Raw genomic sequence first — 9,695 nt, 5'->3', positions numbered from 1 at the left:
TAAGGGTGTGCTATTGAGAGTGCCACTGTGGAGACAAGGAGTTTGACTCTACTTGAACTTCCAGAAAGGCATACAGAACACTTCCCAGAACCATGTGCTAGAAGGATGAAAGACAGGACCATATATGAGGCAGCTCTCACTCCTAATTGTTTCAGAGGATGTCAATATCCAAGGATGTTGACTCCCTCATGCTTACAAGCCAGTGGACATGGCTTATAAGCCAGTGAGCTCCCAGAGCATCACTAGCATCGAAGGAGCCCCATGACAGAAAACAAAGACACATGTCTAAGCCCGTCCAGAGCTCTGCACTCCAGCCACAGCTAAACCAGAGGTGACGCTGAGTGGATGAGAACCAGGCCATCAGGTTCTCTACAGGGGACACGGAATTGGGTTCAGAATCTGTAATTAGTTGGTTGGTGGCACTTGAACAGGCAGGAATTGTAGTTACTTACAAGAGCCATTGTAGAAACATTATTTTGTTCTGAAGATACAGCAGACACATAAGCAAAATGCATATAAATAAACAGAATATAGCAGACATACAGAAGATTCAAAGAATAGGAAGTGTGCTCTCTACTCTGCATCTATTCTGTGGCCTGACTTCTCTCTTGTCTCAGGGTTCCCACGAAACCCACGAGTCTGTCTCCATTGATGTCCACAGGACAACTCTATATCCTCCAAAAAAAATGCCTCTCTTTGATTTGTAGTCCAGATGTCATATGAAGCCCCCCCACCCCGCCCTGCAACCTCACTACTCAAGGTCTGGATAAACTTGGATCCTTCTCTATACACTTGAAAATCTAAACATCTATTCCAAATTTACTATGAATATTAAGATTACTGTGACTAGTATTCATCCTGTGAATAAATTAAGAATGAATAAATAAAGTATTATGAGAAGATGAAAATATTCTGGAGATAAATCATAGTGATAGTTGCACAATAATGTAAATATATTTAACGCCATTGAACTCTACACTCACAAATGGTGAAGATGGTAAGTTTTGTCTTAGATGTATTTTACCATAATTTTTAAAATTCAAAATTGTTTAAATGTGAATTTAGTAAATTTTATCGAAGATTTGCAGAGGTTCCAAGGAGGATTCACATTATGCATATGGAGTTTTCTACCCTCTTCTCCATCCTTCTCCCCACTTCTGGCCCTCCTACCCTCTTCTCCCATCACCAAGGGCATACCAAGTTTCACCTTCTCTATTACAAAAACCATTTTCATTCTAAATAAAAACACTTATGTGCAAAAGTCATTATGGTGATTGCTCTTTGAAAAATAATTAAAGTAAAATAAAATTAAATTAAATGTAAATTTGACTGACTTCTAATTTTTCAGGACAAAAATTATCTCTGTCTAAAGCAAAAGTACTGGTATACATACTTTGTAAAAAAGAGTAAGATGCTCTTTGCATGTGTGATATTATCCTAAGAAAGCTGTAGCATAGAGAACAGGGTATATCACACACTAATATTTCCATGCCTATGAACTATGTTTCAACAGAGATAGAAAAGATATGGTGTGGGAGAGATATTAAAATAGAACTCTCATCTTTTGGCTTCTACATTAGCAGCATAGTAGAAAGCCATTCCTAGATATCTGAAAACAGCAGAAAGGAGAGCTAATTTAATACCAAACTCCCAGGAGTAGTTTCCTGTCAGAGTTTTATCATGTATTATGGAGACAAGTATTGGCAGGCTTCCACAAGATCCATATAAGCTTTTATCTCTTCCCTGGATCGGGTCATGTGACCGATAGCTAGATCCTTACATAGGCTTTTACCATCCTTTTAGTAATACACTTGGTGATTGAGCTGAGTCCCATAAATCTAGTCCAGAGTTATGACCCCACTGGAATTTTATCCTGTTGATTCCCAACCATCTACCACATGTGTGCATTAACATTTGATAAAAGCTCTACTCACAGGTCTCCTAAAAGCTTTCTCATATGTAGACCAGAGTCCTCACAGACCTTTTTCTTTTCTCCGTAACTGAACATAGTTGTCATACTTTAATAATTATTCGGGAACAAAACATGACTAACTTCTATTTTCTGCATAAAAATTCCACAGTATGTTAATGAGGCAGCAACAATATACCAAAGTTCTGACTTAATATTATTCATTCTTATCCAGTCCTATAGAATTACAAAATATCAGTATTTGAAGATTGGTTAAAAATCAGCTAATCCAAGCATTCCAGATTGCTCATCCATAGGACAAATCTGGTTTACAGAGATGTGTTTTTTAGCATGCACCACCTTCTTAAACCTTTTGAATTATGTATTGCATTTCAACATGTGGAGATTGCACATGGATATTGCAAGATCTGACGATACTAGGCTGGAGTTCCCATGTGGTAACAATGAGCTAGAGCCTGGTAGCCACCAATGCCTGTGGACAGGACATACATTCTCTGCTTGACTGCAGTTCTCACCAAGCCATGCTGATTCCCATCATGTGCTTAATTCATCTGAGTATCCTGCCTAAATTTTTTTTGGTAGGTATTTGGAAATTTGACTGTCATCATTTTAGAAGTTAAAAAATATGGGATTAAGAGTGCTGAAATGATTCTCTTAAGAGTGGATAGACATTAAGTAACAAAAATAACCTGAACCCAAACCTTGTCTCTACAAATTTCTTGTGTACCATGGAACTTACTACTTATACCCATGAAATGCTGGACTAAGGGGACCAGTTGGAGGACATCTGTGCTACACTGCACTATTTCTCCTTTTAAAGTTTTAAAAAGTTTTTAAACACTTTGTGACCTCTATGTTTAACATAAGCTTCAATTTAAGCAATGAATGATCAAAAAATAATTAATTCTGAACATCTAGAATAAAGATGACCCAATTCTTAATTAACATTATAGTCCAGCAGTCTTATAAGCAGTAAATGTTGAAGGAAGTTCTTCAGACTGAAGGAAAAATATACCAAAGGTCAACTCCAATCTTCAGAAAGAAATTAAAGCATCAGAAATAGTAAATATCTATGTAAATATTAAAGTTTATTCATATCATGTGAGTATTCTAAAATATGTAAGACTGTTTACAGAGAAATTATGACATTAACTTGTGGGGTTTATATTTTATGTTGATGTGATATACACAATACATATGGAATAAAGTACAGTGAGAGAAGTGAATGTATTTATACGACTGTAAACATTTCCATATGTTATGTGAAGTAGTATCAAATTATATCTAAGTAGACTGTGAAGTTAAGGATGTTTATTCTAATACCTAGAGCAACCACTAAAAGCGAAGCATTATTATATATTATATATATTCTATAGAACATTCAAATAAACTATTGGAAATATTTTTGCTTCCCATCTTGTGATCTTGAGCTTGGTGTGTTTGTAAGTCCTGTAGTCCAATAGGAAGATGTTTTCATTAGAGAGTGTGTAATGGCTCTGGGAGAGCTGGAAGCAGAAACTTCCCCTTGAATACTTTGAATTGCTCCAAACTCTAAACTACCAGGCAGAGAAAGAAGATTAGTTTTCTGGGAAGAGAGATTGATAGCAACTACATGGGGAAAACGGAGTAACTGGTACATAACAGAGATAAACAAGATTTTCTGGAACCCAGGGAATTTTCTGAGGCATCTCTTAATATTTTCATGTGACTTAGGCTTAATGACTGCCCACACGGGCAGGAAAATGCAGTGATGTTTTACATAACCCTTTTTTTCCTCTCCTCTCTCTATTACATTATCCTGAGAAATCAACAGTGGATAATCTAAGTTTCAATGGCAGTGTGACTGCATTAATATTATCCCACCATGACACAATAGCTCTTAAAAATTTATTTGTCCTCCTGTGTTGGAAATTCTGCTTACCACCTACATAATAAGAAGAAAAAAAAAGTGAATGCCTAAGGGATGAACTACACCAGAATCCTCAACTTTTCCATCTCCGCCCATCTCGGCCCCAAGGAGATGATCTCTATCAAGACTCCCATGCTTGTACCCTCCAGTTGGCTTCTACCAATGGAAATCCCTGGGGGAAGAGTACATGGAGGCAAAAGAGTGAATCTTGTGTATTTATTCCTCTAAGTCTGTCTTTGCAAGGTAACCTCAAGCTGGCTATACCCCATTCATGGTGACACTATACACAACTTTTCCTTCCAAGTTCTAGGAACCATTCATTTTCCTTGTTGCTCTAGACCTAGGGGTAGGTGACATCTCGGTTGCTACTAAGCTCCAAGTCAATGCACCATCCCTTATGGGTCCCCTTTCTTCGCCTTTGTAAATAGTCACTTTAAAATCAAACCCTCCCTGAATTTCTAATTTTGAACGTACTGTTCTTATTGAGACTGGGCTGATAACAAGAATCATATTTTATTTCTACAATATTCCTAAATTAAAATAAATGAAGCAAAAGGCTAGATGAATGTAAATATTATGCACAATTACTAGAAGAAGCTAAAAGGAATTTCAGCTCTAAGCAATTCATCAAAAGAGCTTTCTAAGTAAACACAGATTCCTCTCTGAGATGAATTACAGTAAGATCTATTAATATAATTCTTTCACCTTCACCAAACATCTTTTTGCTACTGTTGATCTCTTTTAAAGATTTTTACCACTTTATTAAATTAATATATATATACTGTTGATTCTTTATCTATAAGCTTATTTTCTAGGAATAACTATTCTACCCTATATCATTTTTGCTAGATTTTTACTTTTGTATTTTTTAATGGTATGTTTTTCACCCTATTTACTCGTTTGTAAATTTTAGATATAATCTAATTTATTATATTAAATAAAGAATGAGCTGGCTTACAACCAGTTGTTATACTTCTATTTTGAGTACCTTATGTAGTTATTTTGTATATTTAGGGAAATAATAACATCTCTTTTCCTTATTTCAACAGCTGTGGGCAGTATATTTTATAGCAGTAAACCAAATGCATACTTTGGCCAAATACCAAGGCAAACCCAAACATGCTGCATCCATAATTTTTCTTCCCACTTTTTAACATGATATTAATGACCACAGTTTTCATTTCAGCATAACGCTGTTCTTTCCTCCACAACTTCTACCATCTGCATAATAGCTTTGGCAAGGTTAAAGTTAATAGTATTTTGTGCATGATTAATTCTTCGATGCTTTATCTGTAGCCTAATGGAAAAGATGAAAGTCAATAGGAATGTAAATATGATTTCTTGCAGATCCAGGCAGTGTAGATTGAATATTGTGATATGTTTTTAACAGCTTTTGTCTTCAGTTTTCTAATTGTAGGGATTTCTTGCCTTTATCTCAGTACCAACAGACACAGAATAATAATAACTATTCCACTGAATCACCGTTTCTCCTGCTGCCTCAGTTTAGACTGGCTGAATGCCAGGCCTGCGGCATAGCTGTAATTCTGGGGTTTCCCTTTGCTGTTCTTCTAGAGACAAATTGGCTCCACAGTTTCAAGGATGCCAAGATTTTTTTTCCTGTCTTAATTTTCTTCCTGGTTTGGATGTAGTCCAACCTCAAATAACCTCCCTTTCAAAGGTGCAGGAAATGTTGTATGAGTCTTGTGACATTATTCATTAGAACTTTAAATCTATTTCTTCACTGTCTTCTAACATTCACCGTTGTTGATGGAACATGTGATACAAGACTTGTCATTCTCTTGTAAGTTACATTTTTATTTCTCAAGAAAAATTTTAGAATCTTCTCTTTATCCTTAGTAATTTGAATTTTCACAATGATGTGTCTTGGGATGTGTCTTTGGATATGTCTTCATTCATTGTTCCAGGAACTCAATGCTGTCTTTAATTGCAAGTTTCAGCACTGGGAAATCACTTTGTATTTTTTCTTTGACAGTATTCTCCATTCCATTTTCTTTACTCTTTCTGGAATTCTGGGTTTCTTTTGTCTTTAGCATATAGATTTCTTTTAGCTTTGTCTTACTTTCTGGCCAATTTCTCATCTTTATCTTCCAAAGTTTGTGTTAAATGTCTTCCTAGCAATATGTTGGTACTCTCAGGGTCAGTGCCTGGGACAGTTTCCTTGACTGATGTTTTGGAGTGTACCGGGGGCATGGGTATGGTGAGGGCAACAGACATCGACCTAGAGGAATGATGAGGGGGAGCTGGAGTGAAAAAAATGAAGGAACTGTTTGTGATTCCACAGGCTCCCAGCGTAACCATACAAGGTAGGTGGATAAGGAAGAAAATTAAATTAAATGGGCATCTATTAAATTATCTGCCCAGCACTGTTATCTTGGATTTCTTCACTGACACTCCTGCTCCCCTACACACACACACACACACACACACACACACACACACATACAGCAACATGACTATGGCTAGAATAAGTCACTGTGTCTGGAACTATAATAACATTTAACATTACAATAAGTTGCTCTGTCTGGACATCAGTTGATCGGCTCAAGCTGGATATTTGAGTCAAGATAAGTTCATCAGTCCCTTCTCCAAGGATTTTTTAAACAAACTTTCTATTTTAGAATAGATTTAGATTTATGGAAGAGTTGTGAAGATTGGATACCCCAAACCCACTGTTTCCCCTGTTATTAACTTCTTCCATCGGTATGGTACATTTGTTGCAGTTAATGAACCAATACCAATACATTACATTGAGGTTTTCTTTGTTTATTTTTTTTATCTTGATAGTTTTGAGGAGTACTGGTCACGTATTTTGTAAAACATTCTTCAAGTAAAATTCAACTTATGTTTTTCTTATGATTACACTGGAATTATGGGTTATGATGACAAAGAACACAGAGAAATTGTCATTCTCGTCACATCATATGAAGGGTTCTTGCTATCAATATGGCTTACCATTGTGGGTATTAATCTTGATCACCTAGTGAAGTAGGGTTTTGTCAGTTTTCTCCCCTGAAAAGTCACTCTTTCCCCATCATTCCATACTGGTAATTGGAAGAAACTCACTATGTAAAACTGGTACATAAGGACTGGTAAATTATGTTCCACCTCCTTAAAGACATAGTTATCTATGTAAATCATTTGGAATTTTTCTGCATGGTAGATTTGTCTCTTCTTTCTTATTTATTTGTTTATTCAATCATTTATTTATATTAGCATGAATTTGTGGATATCTATTTTAGACTTAGAGTTATATTTCAACACTTTTTCTTTTTTTGGTTGCTCATGTTGTTCTGGCTTTGGTTACCAGCAGCCCTTTCCCCAGAGACTTTTGACCTGACTGAACAGTCTCTCTCTGGGTGGCTAAGCCTATTTCAGATAAAACTCAAAAGTCAAAAGTTGTTGGAAGCCAAATTCTTCTGTCAGAAGAGAAGTGATAGAATCAAATGTGCAGAGAAAAGGGAAAAAAATAAGCAAATGTAGAATAAAAAACAGAAAAGAGCCAGAAACAGATACCTACATGCTTTTACCTCTTTATTAAACCTACTTTCTAAGACCCTGTTGTCCCAGTCTGAGGTTTTGTGTACCATTCCAGTTTCTGCAAACAAAATCTCTCTTTTTGTTTAAATTAGATCAATTTCTCCAACACAAACCGTTAAAACAGCCACAGGAGAGTACTGCATGATTCAGGTAAGGGCACAAGTGACGAAAATTCAGCTAATGGCTCTTACTCTGATCCCACTGATACCTAGAGGCCCAGGTCCCGCTGTGTTTCCCTCTACTCCTGCCACCCTTTCCATCCTCAGCCCTGCCTCAGAGACCTGAGGAGGGCCGCCGCAAACAGGCTTGGCTCTGCCTGCCCTCGGGGCCAATCAGATCCACACCAGGCGGTACCTCAGGGGTCCTTTGCCTTTGAATTGAATTTAGAGTCTCTGGAGTCTAAATCAGCCCTTGCCTGAAGCGTCCCACACTGACATGAAAACCAGAACTGCCCAAAAGACCCTCACAGCACGAATCCCTCTCTTCAGGATTTCTCAGGAACATTGGTGTTAGTCTGATGGAGTTTGAGAAAGGTTTCCCATTTTGGTCTCCACCTCCTGTTCTGCTGCTGCTCTGGTCAGTTTTACTGGAAACATTCCTACTACCTCCACCCTGCCTCCCCCACTCGACCCAACCATTTATTATTCTGTAATATATTTGGTCCCACTGGCTTCAAACTCTGATGAAAAATTCCAAAATATCACATTAGTACTCAGTGTTTAAGTATTATACTAAATATTAGAATGGCAATATAAGATTTGAAGAGAAATTTCATTCTATTTGAAAAACAAACTTTTAAAGTAGATATTATTCCTATATCACAAATTAGGAAACTGTCACACAGAGAGGTTCATTTACTTGTCAGACAAAATACGTGGTGAAGCTGGCATTCAACCACAGTCTTCTGATTTTAAGAACTATCTCATTCTACAGTACCATACTGCAAGCATTGAAAGATTACTGCGTTAAGCTGAATCCTTAGTCTTTGGTTGAAGGGAATATGTAATGACATTATGTGTCGGCCTTCTTAGTGTAGCCAGTAAAATCACCACATCTGCATGTATAACCAACACAGTATCCATCTAGACTGTCACTTTACAGAAGTAGTGAGAGCAAATTCCTCCCTTCACAGATAAATACACTGTAGTAGGTATGAAAAAATTAAAGGAGAAATTTATTATTGTTAATGGTTTATAATAACAGCTGAAAACATGATTCCAACTTTATCTTCTTTAGTAAAGTGTAATTCAAAACAATGAGAGGTATTGTAGGAATTGGATTAGATTCTGTTTTAAATTGGAAGCTAAAAGCCAGCTACATCTAAAAGGTATAATAATAACCTCTTTAGCACAAACTTGTCTAGACTGAGAGATATACTGAAGGCCATTTATTGAATAGTTATGCATATTTTTAAATAAAGTTGCCATACTAGTTTTCCATTGCTGTTCTAACATTTTATACATTTAGTGGCTTAAAACAACAAAAATTGTATTATCTTATACAATTCTGGAGGTCATAATTCTGACCTGGGTCTTAACGGCTAAAACCAAATACTACCTGTTCCTCGTCAGAGTCTCTAAGGGAGGTTCTGTTTCCTTGTTCATTCAGGTTGTCAGCAAAATACAGCTCCCTCTAGCTGTGGGACTGAGGTCCCCATTTTTCTTGTGGGGTGTTAGCTGAGGACACAGCGTTTCTTGGCTCTTGGCCCCCATCCTCCATCTTCAAAACCAGCCATGGTAGGTCCTTACCAAGCTTTGAATCTCTCTTCCTTCTTTGATCTCACCTCTGTGACCCAGCCCAGAAAGGCTCTTCACTTTTATAGACTCACGTGATTAGACTGAGTCCAAACAGGTGATCCAGGATAATCTTCTCATGTTAAGATCTGTTCTTTAGCCACATCTGCAAAGTCCGTTTTGCCGTGGAAGCTAACATATTCACAGGTTCCAGGCATCAGGGCATGGGCATATTTGAGGGGCCATTGTCCTACCTACTTTGGCTACCAGATCACTGTAACTTCCAACCAGACTTTCACAGTAATCTAACTCCTTACATTCATTTGCTACAATAGAATAAACAAAAATATTTTATGTGGGATCTAATGAACAAAATAAACCAATGAACAAAATAGAAACAGAGGCGTGGATACATGGAACAGACTGACAGCTGTCAGAAGGGAGAGGGGAGGGAAGACTGGATGAAAGAAGGTGAAGGGATGAGCCAAAGAACACATATGCACGACCCACAGACACAGACAGCAGTGTGGTGACGGCCAGAGGGAAGGCGGCGGGGGGCAGTGCA

Source organism: Pteronotus mesoamericanus, unplaced genomic scaffold (assembly GCF_021234165.1).
Source record: "Pteronotus mesoamericanus isolate MK-2021 breed Mesoamerican mustached bat unplaced genomic scaffold, CSHL_Meso_final contig_116, whole genome shotgun sequence".
Classification (NCBI taxonomy): domain Eukaryota; kingdom Metazoa; phylum Chordata; class Mammalia; order Chiroptera; family Mormoopidae; genus Pteronotus; species Pteronotus mesoamericanus.
The sequence above is the reverse complement of the archived record's forward strand: the minus strand, read 5'-3'. Positions refer to the sequence as shown.